The 16,800-nt window shown below is 42.7% G+C and overlaps 1 long non-coding RNA gene across 1 annotated transcript in view; it reads left to right on the top strand.

Annotated features, from left to right (window-relative positions):
- The window catches only part of LOC106992512 (uncharacterized), a 31,134-nt gene extending 19,227 nt beyond the window's left edge, over positions 1–11,907 (top strand). The window contains exons 4-5 of the long non-coding RNA XR_001438470.3: positions 11,024–11,151; positions 11,591–11,907. This is a non-coding gene — a long non-coding RNA (uncharacterized LOC106992512). The remainder of the gene's footprint in view (positions 1–11,023; positions 11,152–11,590) is intronic.
- The last annotated feature ends 4,893 nt before the right edge of the window (positions 11,908–16,800 follow it).

Genomic DNA, 16,800 nt, shown 5'->3' with positions numbered 1-16,800 from the left:
CAAGTATTTTTTTGTATTGTATGCTGTCATGACATCCTATTTTATTGACTGATTGATTTAATTGAAAACTAATAATTGTATGTGTTTTGGAGTACAATGTGAAGTTTGATCTATGTATACATTGTAGAAAGATTCAATCAAACCCATGAACATATCCATCACATTATCAACTTATAATTTTTTGTGGTGAGAACATTGAAAAGTTATTATTTTAACAATTTTGAAATATGCATGATTATTATCTGTGGTCATCATGCAATGTAATAGACCATTAAATCTATTCTTCCAGTCTAACTGAAACTCATACCCTTAGATCACCATCTCTCCTTTCTTCATTCCTGCCCTGCCCCAGCCTCCAGCAACCATCTTTCTTCTCTCTCTTTATGAGATCGACTTTTTTAGATTTCACATGTAAGTGAGGCAGTATTTGTTTTTCTGTGCCTGGCTTAATATCACTTAAAATAATGTTCTTTCCATCCATCCATGTTGTTACAAATGACATAATACCCTTTTATTAAAGGCTGTGTCATATTGTATACATATTGAGTATACGTATCATATTTTAAATTTATTCATCCATATGACACCTTTTTTTCCCTGAAATGGAGTCTCGCTGTGTTGCCCAGGCTGGAGTGCAGTAGCGTGATCTCGGTTCATTGCAATGGCTGCCTCCTGGGTTCAAGTGATTCTCCTGCCTCAGCCTCCCAAGTAGCTGGGATTACAGGCACCTGCCACCACGCCCGGCTAATTTTTGTATTTTTAGTATTTTTAGAAGAGACAGGGTTTCACCATATTGGTCAGGCTAGTCTCGATCTCCTGACCTCAGGTGATTTGCCCTCCTCAGCCTTCCAAAGTACTTGGATTACAGGCATGAGCCACCACGCCTGGCCAACACCATATATATGTGTGCGTGTATATATATACACACATATATATATGTGTGTGTGCATATATATATATATATATATATGTTTTACAGGTAATATGTTTTTAAAGGAAAGAGCTTTATATTTCAATACCTTTGGCTTCACTTTTCTCCCACTTTCTGTACAAGGAACTCTCAGCACCACAATGTGCATCTTAGAAATGGAGACTCATCGTAGCTGTTGGATGGTGATTGAACCTGGGCTTCCAAAATGCAACAGGAGGCTCTCCCGGTGTGAAGGCAGTGTCTCTGGCATACATGAGCTGCAACTGTCAACCACCCAAGACTTCAAAGCGCTGAGAAAACCACCCCCATGCTTTGCCTTGATCCCTTAATAGGCATTAGAACATGTATCCTCCAATTGCAGAATCCCTGCACCTTGAATCAAACCTGCGCACCCTCTCCCCTCCTTCTGCCTCTTTATCCTTCATCGTAGACATGTCAGTGGGAGGACGAGGTGCTGTGCCTATCCTGGGATAGAAATTTGTGGATAGGATCGTGAACAACTACATTTTGTTTCTCTCCCCTGTTAACTGAAATTTTACACAATGTGCTAAGAGTTTCATGCCTGAAACACAGGCCAGCTCTTTCTCTCTCCCTGGGTTAGCATTAACTAGTATCTTACTATGCCTGAGGATGTTTTAAGACAAACCTCCCCAACGACGCCTGAAAATCCCATCTTGAGTGATTAAATTTTCACATCTGTAAAAGCGAAATACTTCATAGCACCTATCTCATGGGGTTTTTGTTCAATTAAAGCACTATTGTAGGTGAGATGATGGATGATACCGTGTCTAATATTTTCACTATTATTTTACAATTATATGGCATTAGCCTGGCCATGCAAATACGTGTGTAAGCTCTGTGACTTCCCACTAGTGGCAAGTGAGTTCTTAAGAATGTTGCTTTCTTTTTGTGTCTTTGCTGGTGCAAATGGTTTCAAATGAAGATGGTCTAATCTAAAGCCTGCTGATTTCCATATCTATGAAATAAAAGGGAGAGCAAAAGTTTCTCTCTGAAATAGACTTGTATATAAACCATCAGCTCCTATGTTTTTGTTGTGTTCTATTTTTGCAATTCTCTTTCATATTGGGGAAAAAGTGGTTATTTTGTATTCTACACATTGGCATCTACTTCATGGCATTTATATATTTTGATACATGGAACATTTTATTTTTAAAATTATGGATGAATGAATTAAGTCTTTCTCATATCATGTCAAATTGCTTCACTTTTGGAAGAAAACAGGCAGAAGATGTTTGTGCCCTAACCCTTTGTGTCTTTGGAAGATTACAACACTCTCCTAGTTATACCGGAAGCCTCTCTGATGGATTCTGTATTATTATCATTATTAATTTTTAGTTCTTGATTTTTTGGGGATACATAGTAGGCATGTATAGTTATGGAGTACATGAGATATTTTGGTACAGGTATTTGCATGGATTCTATTTTTTTTTTGAGACAGAGTCTCACTCTGTTGTCCAGGCTGGAGTGCAGTGGCATGATCTCGGCTCACTGCAACCTCCGCCTCCTGGGTTCAAGCGATTGCCCTGCCTCAGCCTCCTGAGTAGCTGGGACTATAGGAGTGTGCCACCACACCTAGCTAAATCTGCAATCTGCATGGATTCTTAAAGATGGAAGCACAGACTGGATCCTTGTTCCCCAAACCCACTTGCCTTCCTTCCTGGTTATGTTTTATTTCCAGTCCCCATGAAGTTCACTGTGGTCATGGGACTGGTTTCCAGCCAGCGGCAGGGGAGCAGACACGGTGGCACTGCCATCCTAGACCAACCTGTGTGAAGCTCCCATCCATGATCCTGCGTGTTCCATCCTCCTCCACTTGCTCAGTGCCCAGCAACCCTGGAACCTCAGAAGCCATATGTTAGAATGAAGGAGCCAAAGATGGGAGAGCCTGTCCCCCAAATATCTCCTGGAGGAAAGCCATTCACCAAGGGCATTGGCTTTGAAATTTCTCAGTGGGAAATAAACTTCCCACCATATATATATATGTATATATGTATATGTATATGTATATGTATATGTATATGTATATGTATATCTATATCTATATATCTATATCTATGTCTATGTCTATATTTATATATGTATGTCTATGTCTATATCTATGTCTATGTCTATATCTATGTCTATATCTATATCTATGTCTATATCTATGCCTATATCTATATCTATATCTATGTCTATGTCTATATCTATATCTATGTCTATATCTATATCTATATCTATGTCTATATCTATATCTATGTCTATATCTGTCTGTATCTATATCTATGTCTATATCTATATCTATATCTATGTCTGTCTATATCTATATCTATGTCTATATCTGTCTGTATCTATATCTATGTCTATATCTATATCTATATCTATGTCTGTCTATATCTATATCTATGTCTATATCTATATCTATGTCTGTCTATATCTATGTCTATATCTATATCTATGTCTATATCTATGTCTATGTCTATATCTATATCTATGTCTATATCTATATCTATGTCTATGTCTATATCTATGTCTATGTCTATGTCTATATCTATGTCTATATCTATATCTATATCTATGTCTATGTCTATATCTATGTCTATGTCTATATCTATATCTATATCTATATATCTATATCTATGTCTATATCTATATCTATGTCTATATCTATGTCTATATCTATGTCTATGTCTATATCTATATCTATATCTATATCTATGTCTATGTCTATATCTATGTCTATGTCTATATCTATATCTATGTCTATATCTATATATCTATATCTATGTCTATATCTATATCTATATGTCTATATCTATATCTATATCTATATCTATGTCTATATCTGGTTTTGATTGTTTGTCTCATTTTACAGAATTGGAACCAAGGCTTTGGTTTCTAAGTAATAGAGACTCTTTTTTTTTTTTTTTGAGACGGAGTCTTGCTCTGTTGCCCAGGCTGGAGTGCAGTGGCGCGATCTCGGCTCACTGCAAGCTCCACCTCCCGGGTTCAACCAATTCTCCTGCCTCAGCCTCCTGAATAGCTGGGACTACAGGCGCCTGCCACCAGGCTAATTTTTTGTGTCTTTTAGTAGAGACAGGGTTTCACCGTGTTAGCCAAGATGGTCTCGATCTCCTGACCTCGTGATCCGCCCACCTTGGCCTCCCAAAATGCTGTGATTACAGGCTTGAGCCACTGCATCCGGCTGTAATAGAGACTCTTTCAGTTCAGTTGCTGACTTTGATTCTTTTGGCCAGCACACCAATTGTTTCTTAACGTTTTCTCCTATCAGTTCCAAAAAGTGATCAGTGGGATGATTAAGGGATGCCGGGAGCACCAGAAACATTTCAATCATTATCCCTCGCTGATGCCGCAAACAGACACAGTGGTGGGGAGGCATTTGGGAGTGTTATGTCTCAAGTGATCATCTCCATTGGGTTTTGGCCACGGGATCCCAGCACTGGGTTGAAACAGAGTAGGCACTTACGCAGCATACTGCTAATCAAAAATTGACCTGGCATCTACACTGTCAAAGAATTTTTATCAAACACTTGGGAAGTATTTTTTCAGCTGTTTGCTAAGGGGAAAGCCTTCTTTTGCTTGACTTTTCAGGGATTCTCTGGAACCAGCTCAAATGATTATTTTTTTCTTTTACCTAAAATGGCAAGACTTTAAATAGATATTTACTTTAATAATGTATTACCTATTAAAAACAATGATGCCATATGGCCGGGCATGGCGGCTCATGCCTGTAATCCCAGCACTTTGGGAGGCCAAGGCAGGTGGACCACTTGAGCTCAGGAATTCAGGGTCAGCCTGGCCAACATGGTTAAACTCTGTCTCTACAGTAAGTACAGAAAATTAGCCAGGCATGGTGGCACACACCTGTAGTACCGGCTACTTGAGAGGCCAAGGCAGGAAATCCGCTTGAGTCTGGGAGGGGGAGGTTGCAGTGAGCTAAGATTGTGCCATTGTACTCCAACCTGGCTGTTGGGTGTAAAATCCTGTCTCAAAAAAAAAAAAAAAAAAAAAGAAAAGAAAAAAGATATCTTACGGATGAATAGATTTAAGATTTAAAATGTGATATGTACGCACTTTTTTTAACCTAAAATATCAAAGAACATGCAAGTTAATAGAAGAATAATGCAGGTTTGGATGATCATGTTATTAGAAAGGAATGCTTAGTATCTTCTGTGCAACTGTAGAGATACAAACCCTAGTTCTTATCTCTGCATAGAGAACTAAGGACACCCCCTGCCCCCACCTCCATCTCTCAAATGAGCACAAACTCTGCAAGGCATCCAGACTCCTGTGCTATGATGTTGCTCTGGGCTTGCTTCATTCCTTTCCATTTCTGGTTTACACAGAGGGGAGCAACTCAATTTATCATCTCTTGGGCCAAAGCATCCATTTGCGGCTATCTATTTATAGACATGTCTAGCAGTATCCTAGGCCTGGCTGATTCTGGAGGGAACTGAATGATAACAGCCAAAGAGTCCCCAAAGAACTGCTCAGTCCCTCTGTGCACGCCCAACAGAAGCGTGTCTCCCCTTTTCCATCTATACAAAAATAGGTCCTGTAAGACTCTTTCCCATTAGGTTGGGTTTTGTGGACGATAATATAGCCGACAACATAGGCTATATTATCAGAAGAACTTTGGGTTTTAGAGGAGATTTCTTAATATTTTTTAACCTTGAGAACACCCCTCCTGGAGAAATGAACATTCAAAGCTAATTCCCCAGAGAGTTTCTGGCTTTCCAAGAACTTTGGGAAAAACAGGAAACGTTATCACTGTTGATTCACCAGGCAGAGCCGCCTTCTGCAGTTGACGGTCCTAACAGGCCAACCCTCTCCTGAATAGAAATGGCTTCAGGCTGTTTTCATGTATATGACTAAAATTATACTCTGGGGAATAACTTTTAGTTATTGTCTTATTGCCTATCTTCCTTCTCCTCATCGCAGCAGAAACACAGCTGTCTGTTCATTGCTTCAGGAGATTATGAAACAGGGAGGAAAACAGAGGTGCCCTTCAACTCTTAATAACATGGTTAAAGAGTCTAGGGCAAGCTAAGCCAACCCATGGCCCAACAGAAATTCGTAAACTTTCTGAAAACACGATGACTTTTTTTTTTTTTTTAGCTCATTGGCTATGGTCGGTGTTACTGTATATGTTATGTGTGGCCCCCAAAAATTCTCGTTCCATTACGCCCCTGAGAAGCCAAAATATTGGACACCCCCAGTCTAGGGCTTAGGAGACCTTAACCATATGAGTAGCCAACACTTGCAAAGTGCTGGGCACAGCTCTAAGCCCTTTATGTTTATTAACTAATCACATTTTCACAACATTAAAAGAAGTACTCTTACTATGTGGAAGTAGACAAAGACCAAAGACACAGGTCCTTTATCCAGATCTCACTAAAACAAGGGAGTCAGCCACCATGGTTCATGTTGGGCAGAGATGCAAAGGCAGGCAGACAAGAGGGAAAGATTTATAGAGAAAAAAAGGAAGACTTCCGGCGTGCCCAGATTGGAGGCTACCAGCCTGCAAAGCTAGGTGTGGGATATAATTAGAAGCAGCACATATTCCAGGATTATTCTGGGGTCCATATTTGGGTGCTGCCTCTGGTTGATCTTGAGTAGAAAGTGAGGGCAAACATGACCAAGTCCTGACTATCCTGCACTGATGGCTGAGACTGTAGCTTGCTTTCCTGGGCTGGTCTTTGCAGAGGAAGTGGGTCACCATTCTAATGTCATATGTGGTCCTGCCACTGTCCATTTTTATATTCAGTCTTCAACCCTATCATCCTCATACTGCAGATGAAATTGACACGGAGAGGGAGAAAGGAACTTGCTCAAGTTTGCACAGCTAGTAGCTGCCCAGCTAGGACCTGAGCACAGGCAACCCTGTATCGAAGCTGGAGTTCTGAGGGACGGCACTGCCCCATCTCCAGATAACCCGGCGGCTGCTGACGGATACCCCCATTCACCTGATCGGATACTGGAATCATAATCTATTGATTGCTGTTTAGTAATCATGGTGTGCATAAATGAGCGTGCTGATAAAGGTTGCGTGGCTTGTAATAAACAAGGAGCTGATTCCAGGCTGCTTAGGATTATTCGTTGTGAAGAGGATGATGTGTGTGCATTAACTTTGCTTGTCACTGGCTCAATCTGGTCTAATGGCAAAGCAATTTTGTCATAGACATGGAGGCATCCTGGCCAAGCCTGAGCCTCTTTACTCTAAGTGCATTAGAGCCCTGTCTGTGCCTTTGTTAAATAAACAACCTCCATCCTCACTAAGCCATGATTTACATACCTAAAAATTCAATAGTGCACATACATAAGCATTAGAAATCCCACAAAAGTACCCTTCAGGCTTCTGTCAAGCTCAGCCACATTTTTATAATGGTGCCTTCAGTAAAGGATTGTGCGTCTTATTTTTGCAGCATGTTTTTAAGTTTGTTGACATCAAAGTGGTTTTAAAGGCAATTCTTAATATTCTTTTCCTCTCCTTTTAGATGTGTTTTTTCAATCACATCTTCCCACTGAATCGGTAAACATCGAAGCCTTCTGACGAGGCCACTTAATTATCAGCTGCACTGGCTGGAAACACTCCTTTATCAGCACAGAGCCTGTTTCTTTTGTGCGGGCAGTGAGGGTCCCCGAAAAGGCTGCTGCTCCTGTGTTAATTACTGTTCGGAACCAACTCTTAGACCATGCAATTATTTCAGTGCTTCTGAAGGCTTGCCTGTTATTGTGGCTGGATTATCTTGGCATTAAATTGCTGTCCCATCAGCCCACCAATCCTCCAAAGAGATTGTGCTTGAGACTCAAGAAGCGATAAGCAAATAAGTGACTTTCTGTGAGTGTACACGAGCTGCCTGCATCCAGGCTCCCGAGGAACAATAACATCGGAGTGCTCTGTGTGTTCATCCCTTCAACGGCAATGGGGTAACTTGGTGCCTGCAACCACCAGGACAAATGCAACGCATGGGAGGCCTGCCCCAGGGGAGGCCTTAGAAGTTAAGCTCTTGAGGTCATTCAGAGCTGATGGTTTTTCTGATTTGGGAATTAGAAAGCTAAGAGACACAGAAGAGAGAGAGAGAGAGAGTGAAAACTAAATGTGTTCCCTGATTCAGTGCTGGGGAAGGGAATTCGTAAGAAGTAAAATCTGAAGGATCAAGAGAGAAGCATGCTGGGCTTCTCTCTTGATGGCTCATGCCTGTAATCCCAGCACTTTGGGAGGCCGAGGTGGGAGGAGTTCTTGAGAGCAGGAGTTTACAACCAGCCTGGGCAACATGGTGAGATCCTGTCTCTACAAAAAATAAAAAAATTAGCTGGGCATGGTGGTATGTGACTATGGTCAGGAGGCTGAAGTAGGAGGATTGCTTGAGCTGGGATCATGCCACTGCACTCCAGCCTGGGTGACAGAGTGAGACCCTGTCTTGGGAGAGAGAGAGAGAGAGAGAGAGAGAGAGAGAGAGAGAGAGAGAGAGCAGGAACATTGTGAAACTACAAAGGATAGGGTATTTTTTTTCCCTTTCTTTTTTTCAGTATTTCCTAATGATTTGGCAGTAACATGAACTATTTGTCTGGTTAAAAAAAAATGATTAAAATGAAATCTCTCTTGTGTCACCTTACATCCCTATCATCCTTACCAACCACTCTTCCCTTTTCCACTCTCTCGGGGCCCTGGGGAGGGGCCCTTCATCTTCACGGCTGGTGCCTCATAGTCACAAGGGGGCTGAAGAGTCCCCTCACCATAACTGAGTCACACAGAGAAAAGAAATGGGGGAGAACCCATAGGTTTCCCTGTTTCCTGGAGTTCTCTCCCAGAAGCTTCCTGGCAACTGTCCAGTTTATACCCTTAGGTCCCTTGACCGCCCCAGGAGTACAGGAAGCCAGGGCAGTGAGGGCCCAACAAAGGGGACCGGTCTGAAAGGTGGATGTTCACAGACAGTGTCCACACGCAGCTGCTGAGCATGGAGTCTGGAGATAAGGGTTGACTGCAGTTGACACAACAAGTGTTGGCCGCTACCTTCACTATTCCCTCATTTAGAGCCCCCCAAACCCAGGTTCCCCCCTCCAGTGTGGACTCAGCCCTCCCTCCTGTGCCCACATTCACATGGAACCTCCATCCCTCAGCTTCTGGCGCCCAAGGCAAAGGCCTGAGGAGCACAGCCATTCCACGTGACTCTGATACTTATATTATGCTGATTGTGTAGCTTTGTGTTTTTTTTTTTTTTTGGACAGGGTCTTGCTCTGTTGCCCAGGCTGAAGTGCAGTGGTGCAATCATGGCTCACTGGAGACTCGAGCTCCTGTCTCAAATGATCCTCACACTTCAGTCTCCTGAGTAGCTGGGACTTCAGGCGTGCACCACCATACTCAGCTAATTTTTGTATTTTGTTGTAGAGAGTGGATTTCACCCTGTTGTCCAGGCTGGTCTTGAACTTCTGGCCTCATTTATCCATCTACCTTGACCTCCCAGAATGCTGGGATGACAGGCATGAGCCACTGTGCCTGGCCAATTGTATGGTTTTTGATGAGCCCACACAAGACTCTTCAGAAGACCTTTGGGTTTTAGATGAGATTCCTTAAATTCTGTTTTTTTAATGTAAACCCCTCCCAGATTAATGAACATTCAAAACTACTTCCTCAGGGAGTTTATGGCTTTCCAAGAACTTTGGGAAAAAGAGGAAGAGTTGCCACTGTTTTGTTTGACCAAGAAGCACTGTCTTCTGCAGTTGACCGTCCCGACAGGCCATCCTCATCCCTGTGGGCTCAGGCTTATGCTCAGATGCCTGGCATCCCACCATTGGCAGCTGCCTGCCCTCAACACTGCCCTGGCTGGATTTCCGCTTTAGAAGCAAATGCAGCATCTGCAGGAACGGGAAGGAAAGTAACACAAATGACTCTGACATATCTCACAGTGACCTCAGGGACGCTTCATTCCTGGTGGGGTCAATGGACAGAGAATCTTGGATGCAGAGGAAGGATCACTAGAGTCACAGCTGATGTTGGGTTTGGATTCTACAAACAGCACAGAGGGAGAAACTGAGATGGTCAAAATAACTGAATAAAACTGAATAAACCCAACAGAAGAGTCATCCTTCTCAGGTGGATGCACAGCTGCTAATGTTTGTTGTAGGCACAGGTTGAGGGCACATGCTGTATGAAAAATACAAATCTTTAAATATTAGAATAACACAATACAGAGAATGATGCTACCAGCAGGAGAGGCCCCAGAAACTGCAGCCAAATGTAGATGTCTCATCCCACTCCCCAGGGCAGAAGACTGAGCATTAATGAAATTATGTATTTCTTGTTCTAAGTTCTCTCTCCAGTTGAGCCATAAGTACTTAAGTTATATTTGGTTGAGAGTAACGTTGTTCCATTGGATGGTGTAGTAGTCTGTTCTCCTGCTACTATAAAGATACTATCCAATATTGGGTAATTTATAAACAAAGGAGGTGTAATTGACTTGCAGTTCTTCATGGCTGAGGAGGCCACAGGAAACTAAAAATCATGGAAGAAGGGGAAGCAGGCACATCTTACATGGCAGCAGGTGAGAGAGAGAGAAAGAAAGAGAGAGAGTAAACGCATGAAGGAGGAACTGTCAAACACTTGTAAAACCATCAGATCTTGTGAGAACTCACTCAGTCTCACAAGAACAGCATGGGGGAAACCGCCCCTGTGATCATATAATCTCCCACCAGGTCTCTCCCGCAACTCCTGGGGATTACAATTCAAGATGAGATTTGGGTGGGGACACAAAGCCTAACCATGTCAGATGGATTGGGGAAGAATTTTAACGAAAACCAACCAAGCAACCAACAAACAGAGCAGGAGCTGTGAGTGGGAGGCGGAGGACCCTCACTCCGATTTACTAAAATCATAGAACAGCAGATCCAAAGAAGGCATCAGGGTCCTTTTGCTCAGTCCTGCCGCCCCCACCTTGACCTGAGATTCTATCCCCAACAGCCCTTTCCAGAGCATGAAGATTTTGCAAAGTGGAGAGAATGATACAAAATCACTTGATGATAAATACTGGAGGTGGCTGAAATAACTCTTGTGTATTCTTTGTTTTTAAGGAGCTGCTTTAGGATGAAAGATGAGGCTTGCTTTTTCTTTCTCCTAGAAGTCAGCATTTTACATGATTCTGGGAGGGAAGAAAGGAGACAGGAACCAAGGAGCCTGAGTGGGGATTTGCCTACCGCTGGTAAGGCCCTGCCTCCACTCTGAGCTGTTGCCAGGCCATGAGCGAGCCTGCTGTGCTTATGCAACACGTTGAAAGGTGTTTGGTTTCTCATCTGCACCCGTTCATCCCATCTCACCTGGACCCTTTCTCATCCCAGGGGCTGGCCATATGCTGTGTTTTGACTCAGGCCAGGAACGTTGCAGCAGAGAGAAAGGAGTTTCTTTGATTTTTAAAATTTGGGGAAGGAACAGTGAATCGTCAGAGCACTAGAAAAATGTTTATTAGGAGCCACAATTCCTGCCTCAAAAAAATAGAAAAGAATTTATTCTGTTGGAGGTAACAGTAAAATAGGACAGTGAGAAGAATTGGGAGAATATGATGAGCATGACTGAGAGGCACGGGTTCCAAAGGACCCCAGGAAAAGGGTGCAAATGCCTCCCCTTGCCTTGTTTATTCCTAGGGCAGCGAGGCTCCCGTAAGGAAGGCTTTTCAGAGGGAGTGTTGGAAGGAGTCCTAAGGGAGTCTTCCTCACCCAGGAAGTCTTCCTCACTGGGTGAGCCCCAACCTGCTGGACCTGAACAGAATTCGCCCAACAGGGGATCCTGATTGACTGAGGTCTGCTAATTCCAATTCATCTACGCCAAATTCTCCCAGAATGTCATCATCATCACTGAATCCCTTTCCACCGACACAACGCCTGGAAGAACATAAACACTGGGAGGATAAATATCAATGAAATAATAATAAAATAAACTTTCTTTGGTGGCCAGAGGGAAAGAGAACGCCTACCCATTTCCCCCCAACCCCGCCACCCCTTGCAGGATTTCTTTTAGAAAACTAGTATTTGTAAATTATTTTCCTACCTATTGGAGATGTGTGCCAACCTTTTTAAAGGCCAAGTGAGCCTCTTTATTTAAATATTCTAGGCATGAGTCTTGGAGGGGTTGTGGTCATCTTTTTGGGATCTGAACATTCATTCACAGCTGTCACCTTGTGTCCTGGTATCTGAGGGTATTGACCTAGGTGCATGGCTGCCAGAAGTAACTTCCTGCTTTTCACAAAAATGCAATCTCCTGCCTGCCCCCGATTCTCCCCAGTCCCGGCTTTGGATAAAGACAATTAATATGAATGTGATGAATTGCATCTTTCTGGCTATATAAAAAAGGGAGATTTATTTCCATTTTTGACTCTAAAACTTTGAGTTTGTTTGTTAACACAGCAAAACAATTCTTTCTGATCAAATCATCTACACACAGATGCATGCAGGTATCTTACAAAAATGGAATCATGAATACTTAATCCTTTTAATCAGCTTTGTTTCCCAATGAAGTATCTCCTAGACACATTTTCTACTTACTTCTTGATTCATTCACATATTTATTTACAAAATATTATTGAACAAGATTATTATAGATGATGGTAAAATAACAGTAAATAAAGAAACCAATGACAATTCCAATTGATCCAGGCAGTCGTTTAAAAATGTATTCACCCAGACTCTTCTCATCTTGTTTGCAGATTGTCGTTGGAAACGCATTTTGCCCAACCTTTTTATTCTTAAGGGAAAAAGTATAGAAAGAAAGCTGCTCATTATTTGGATTCTTTCAGATACAAGTTTGACTTTGACATAGATTCATGTTCAGTTAATTCAAGAAATAAATTCATAAATAAAATACAGGATCAGACCAGTCTTCCTTGTCACGCTTTGAAGGAAATGTTCCCATAAAGGTATGTACCTGATCTGTGATTAAAGAAATTGGTATTCCAATTTAGTTACCTGTTATTTTTTAAATGTAGTTGCTTTAGGGTTAATATAGAAGGTTAGGCTGGGCGCGGTGTCTCATGCCTGTGATCCCAGCACTTTGGGAGGCCAAGGTGGGGAGATCACGAGGTCAGGAGATCGAGATCATCCTGGCTAACATGGTGAAACCCTGTCTCTACTAAAAATACAAAAAGTTAGCCGGGCGTGCTGGCAGGTGCCTGTAGTCCCAGCTACTCAGGAGGCTGAGGCAGGAGAATGGTGTGAACCCGGGAGGTGGAGCTTGCAGTGAGCTGAGATCATGCCACTGCACTTCAGCCTGGGCGACAGAGCGAGACTCCATCTTGAAAAAATATATACATATATGGTTAAAAAAATACCATTTTCTCAGTACCTTAAGGTTTTTGAAAGCCCAGGTAAAAGGGCACTGAATGCTTTAACTTAGCATTGCAAATAGATAATGGAAACAGAAGGGTGAGGTCTGATTATTTAATAGAACTGATAAATTCTGAGCAACTTTTTACTCCTCTATCTCAAAGGAGGTGGGTTTTTCTGTTGTTTTTTCTTTAGTTTTGTTGTTTCTGATTTTTTAATCTAAGGAAAGAATTTAGTCAGCTGAGAGCAGGCATTAAGAAATGCAATAAATTTTTTTTTTTTTTTTTTTTTTTTTTTTTTTTTTGAGACAGAGTCTCACTCTGCTATCCAGGCTGTAGTGTAGCGATGTGATCTCGGCTTATTGCAACCTCCCCCTCCCAGATTCAAGCAAATCGCCTGCCTGAGCCTCCTGAGTAGCTGGAATTACAGGCTTGCACCACCATGCCTGGCTAATTTTTGCATTTTTAGTAGAGATGGGGTTTCACCATGTTGGCCAGGCTGGTCTTGAACTCCTGACCTCAGGTGATCTGCCTGCCTCAGATTTCAGGCATGAGCCACCGTGCCTGGCCTGCAATCAAATGCTTTATGGTTGCAATGAAGCAGGTGATGGGTGATAGGACACGTATCTTGGTCTGTAAAGTTTCAAGGAAAAAATAATAACAACAGGTAGGATTGCCCTAAAAGGATTGTGTAGCCCTGGTGTTCTTTCATATTCTTTTTTGTGGTTTGACTTATCCAGGAACCTACGCATATTTGGGAACCTAGCATTCATTACAGACAAGGTCACTTATAAATGGCTTCACATTGAGACTCTTGACGATCTCCAAGTGACCTTGTATATACAGAGTATTGAGGAAAACTCTCCACAGAACATAAAGCTACTTTCTTATGACCGGAGCATATCCACATAAGGTAATATTTTAGATAGATCTATAATAATGCATAACAGTACTGTATCATAGTGTAACCACCCAAGGGGTCCACCTTGCCTAGACAGAGCTGATTCATCAAGACAGGGGAATTACAATAGAGAAAGAGTAATTCATGCAGAGCCAGCTGTGTGGAGACCTAAGTTGTATTATTGCTCAGATCAGTATTACTCCCCAGGTATTCAGGGAGTAGAGTTTTTAAGGATAACTTGGTGGGTGGGGGGAAGCCAGTGAGCCAGGAGTGCTGATTGGTCAGGGATGAAATCACAGTGAGCCAGGAGTGCTGATTGGTCGGGGATGAAATCACAGTGAGCCAGGAGTGCTGACTGGTCAGGGATGAAATCACAATGAGCCAGGAGTGCTGATTGGTCAGGGATGAAATCACAGGGAGTCGGAGCTGTCTTCTTGGGCTGAGTCAGTTCCTGGGTGGGGGTCACAAGATCAGATGAGCCAGTTTATCAATCTGGGTGGTGCCAGCTGATCCATCAAGTGCAGGGTCTGCAAAATGTCTCAAGCACCGACCTTAGGGGCAGTTTAGGGAGGGTCCGAATCTTGTAGCCTCCAGCTGCATGATTCCTAAACCATAATTTCTAATCTTGTGGCTAATGTGAGTCCTACAAAAGCAATCTAGTCCTCAGGCAAGAAGGAGGTCTGCTTTGAGAAAGGACTGTTAAGTCCTATAAATTAAGTTTCTCCCCAAGTTAGTTCAGCCTATGCCCAGGAATGAACAAGGACAGCTTGGAGGTTGGAAGCAAGATGGGGTCGGTTAAGTTAGATCTCTTTCACTGAGTCTGTCATAATTTTGCCAAGGCAGTTTCAATAGTATCATATTGTGAGTGTGTGTGTGTGTGTCTGTTAAAAAATCTGATTGAGCTCATCTTCAACCTTACAGGCCATGACATATTTGAACGTATGTGTAACTTAAATTCACACTAAGCAAATCTGCAGCTCTTACCTAATAAACATCACTAGGGAGTATTAATGTCTCACGGCGTCTCTATAAGCATTACCACCTCCCGCTTTGCTCATGTTGCTACCTGTTTCAGTTGAACGGGAGACTTCCCTAGCCTTGTTCTTTACTTCTCAGGAGGTCAAGGCTTGTCATGGTCCAGGAAAGAAACAATCCTTCTATTGTGCTATCCTGACTTTATTTACCAACGTCTCCAACCTCTTGCAGGTAGCAAGTTGCATCTCTTCTACACTGGGACCTGCAACTCGGCAGCCTTGCATGTATTCTTTCTGGCAGAAGTTGCTGGTCAAATGGAATCACCTCTGTTGGTTTGTGGACAAGATACAGCCAATGACCATGCTTTATTTGAGTCACATGTGGCAAGTGTTTTTAATGGGAGATTTTCCATTAATGTATGAGTTTTTGTGTTAATGAAGAATCTAAATATTGGGATTATCTGGACTATATCGCAGGCTGTCAACACTAAGCTACAGTTACTGCATGAGCAGGCTACTTCACTTATTTATGTTGCCAGGCTGGGCTGCTGTGGACATTAGAGGTTGTCATTCTTGCTAACAACAGTATGCTAAGTTGTTACAAAATTACACAACACTAGCATTAGTGATAAACCTGCTAAGAGTCTAAAGTCCTTTGGCATGCCAAAGAAATACGGTTGAGGGGCCTGGCATGGTGGCTCATGCCTGTAATCTCAGCACTTTGGGAGGCTGAGGTGGTGGAATCACGAGGTCAAGAGATCGAGAACATCCTGGCCAATATGATGAAACCCTGTCTCTACTAAAAATACAAAAATTAGCCGGGTGTGGTGGCGTGCACCTGTAGTCCCAGCTACTTGGGAGGCTGAGGAAGGAGAATCGCTTGAACCCAGGAGGCAGAGGTTGCAGTGAGCTGAGACCGCACCACTGCACTCCAGCCAGGGTGATAGAATGAGACTGCATCTCAAAAAAAAAAAAAAAAAAGAAAAGAAAAGAAAAAAGAAAAAAAATATGGTTGAGGATATTTGGAGTAGTTCAATATGTTCTTTTTTAAAAAGCTTTTTATTAATACTTAAAAATAACGATAGATTTTTTTTTTTTTGAGACAGAGTCTCGCTATGTCGCCCAGGCTGGAGTGCAGTGGCCGGATCTCAGTTCACTGCAAGCTCAGCCTCCCGGGTTTACGCCATTCTCCTGCCTCAGCCTCCCGAGTAGCTGGGACTACAGGCGCCCGCCACCTCGCCCGGCTAGTTTTTTGTATTTTTTAGTAGAGACGGGGTTTCACCGGGTTAGCCAGGATGGTCTCGATCTGCTGACCTCGTGATCCGCCCGTCTCGGCCTCCCAAAGTGCTGGGATTACAGGCTTGAGCCACCGCGCCCGGTCAATAACGATAGATTTACAGGAAGTTGCAAAGTGGTAGAGAGAGGTCCTGTGTACCCATTACTCTGGTTCCCAGGGGGTTCCATCTTCCGGAATGATAGTATGATATCAATGCAAGGAAACTGGCATTGATGCAACGTGTGTGTGAAGTTCAGTCATTTTATCTGTAAACCAGAAAGTGTCTGAGACTGGTCTTAATCAGTTTAGAAGTTTATTTTGCCAAGGTTGAGGATATACCCGTGACAGCCTCAGGAGGTCCTGAGAACATGTGTCCAAGGTGGTTG

This window comes from Macaca mulatta, chromosome 11 (genome assembly GCF_049350105.2).
Source record: "Macaca mulatta isolate MMU2019108-1 chromosome 11, T2T-MMU8v2.0, whole genome shotgun sequence".
NCBI classification, from domain to species: Eukaryota; Metazoa; Chordata; class Mammalia; order Primates; family Cercopithecidae; genus Macaca; species Macaca mulatta.
The sequence above is the reverse complement of the archived record's forward strand: the minus strand, read 5'-3'. Positions and strand labels throughout refer to the sequence as shown.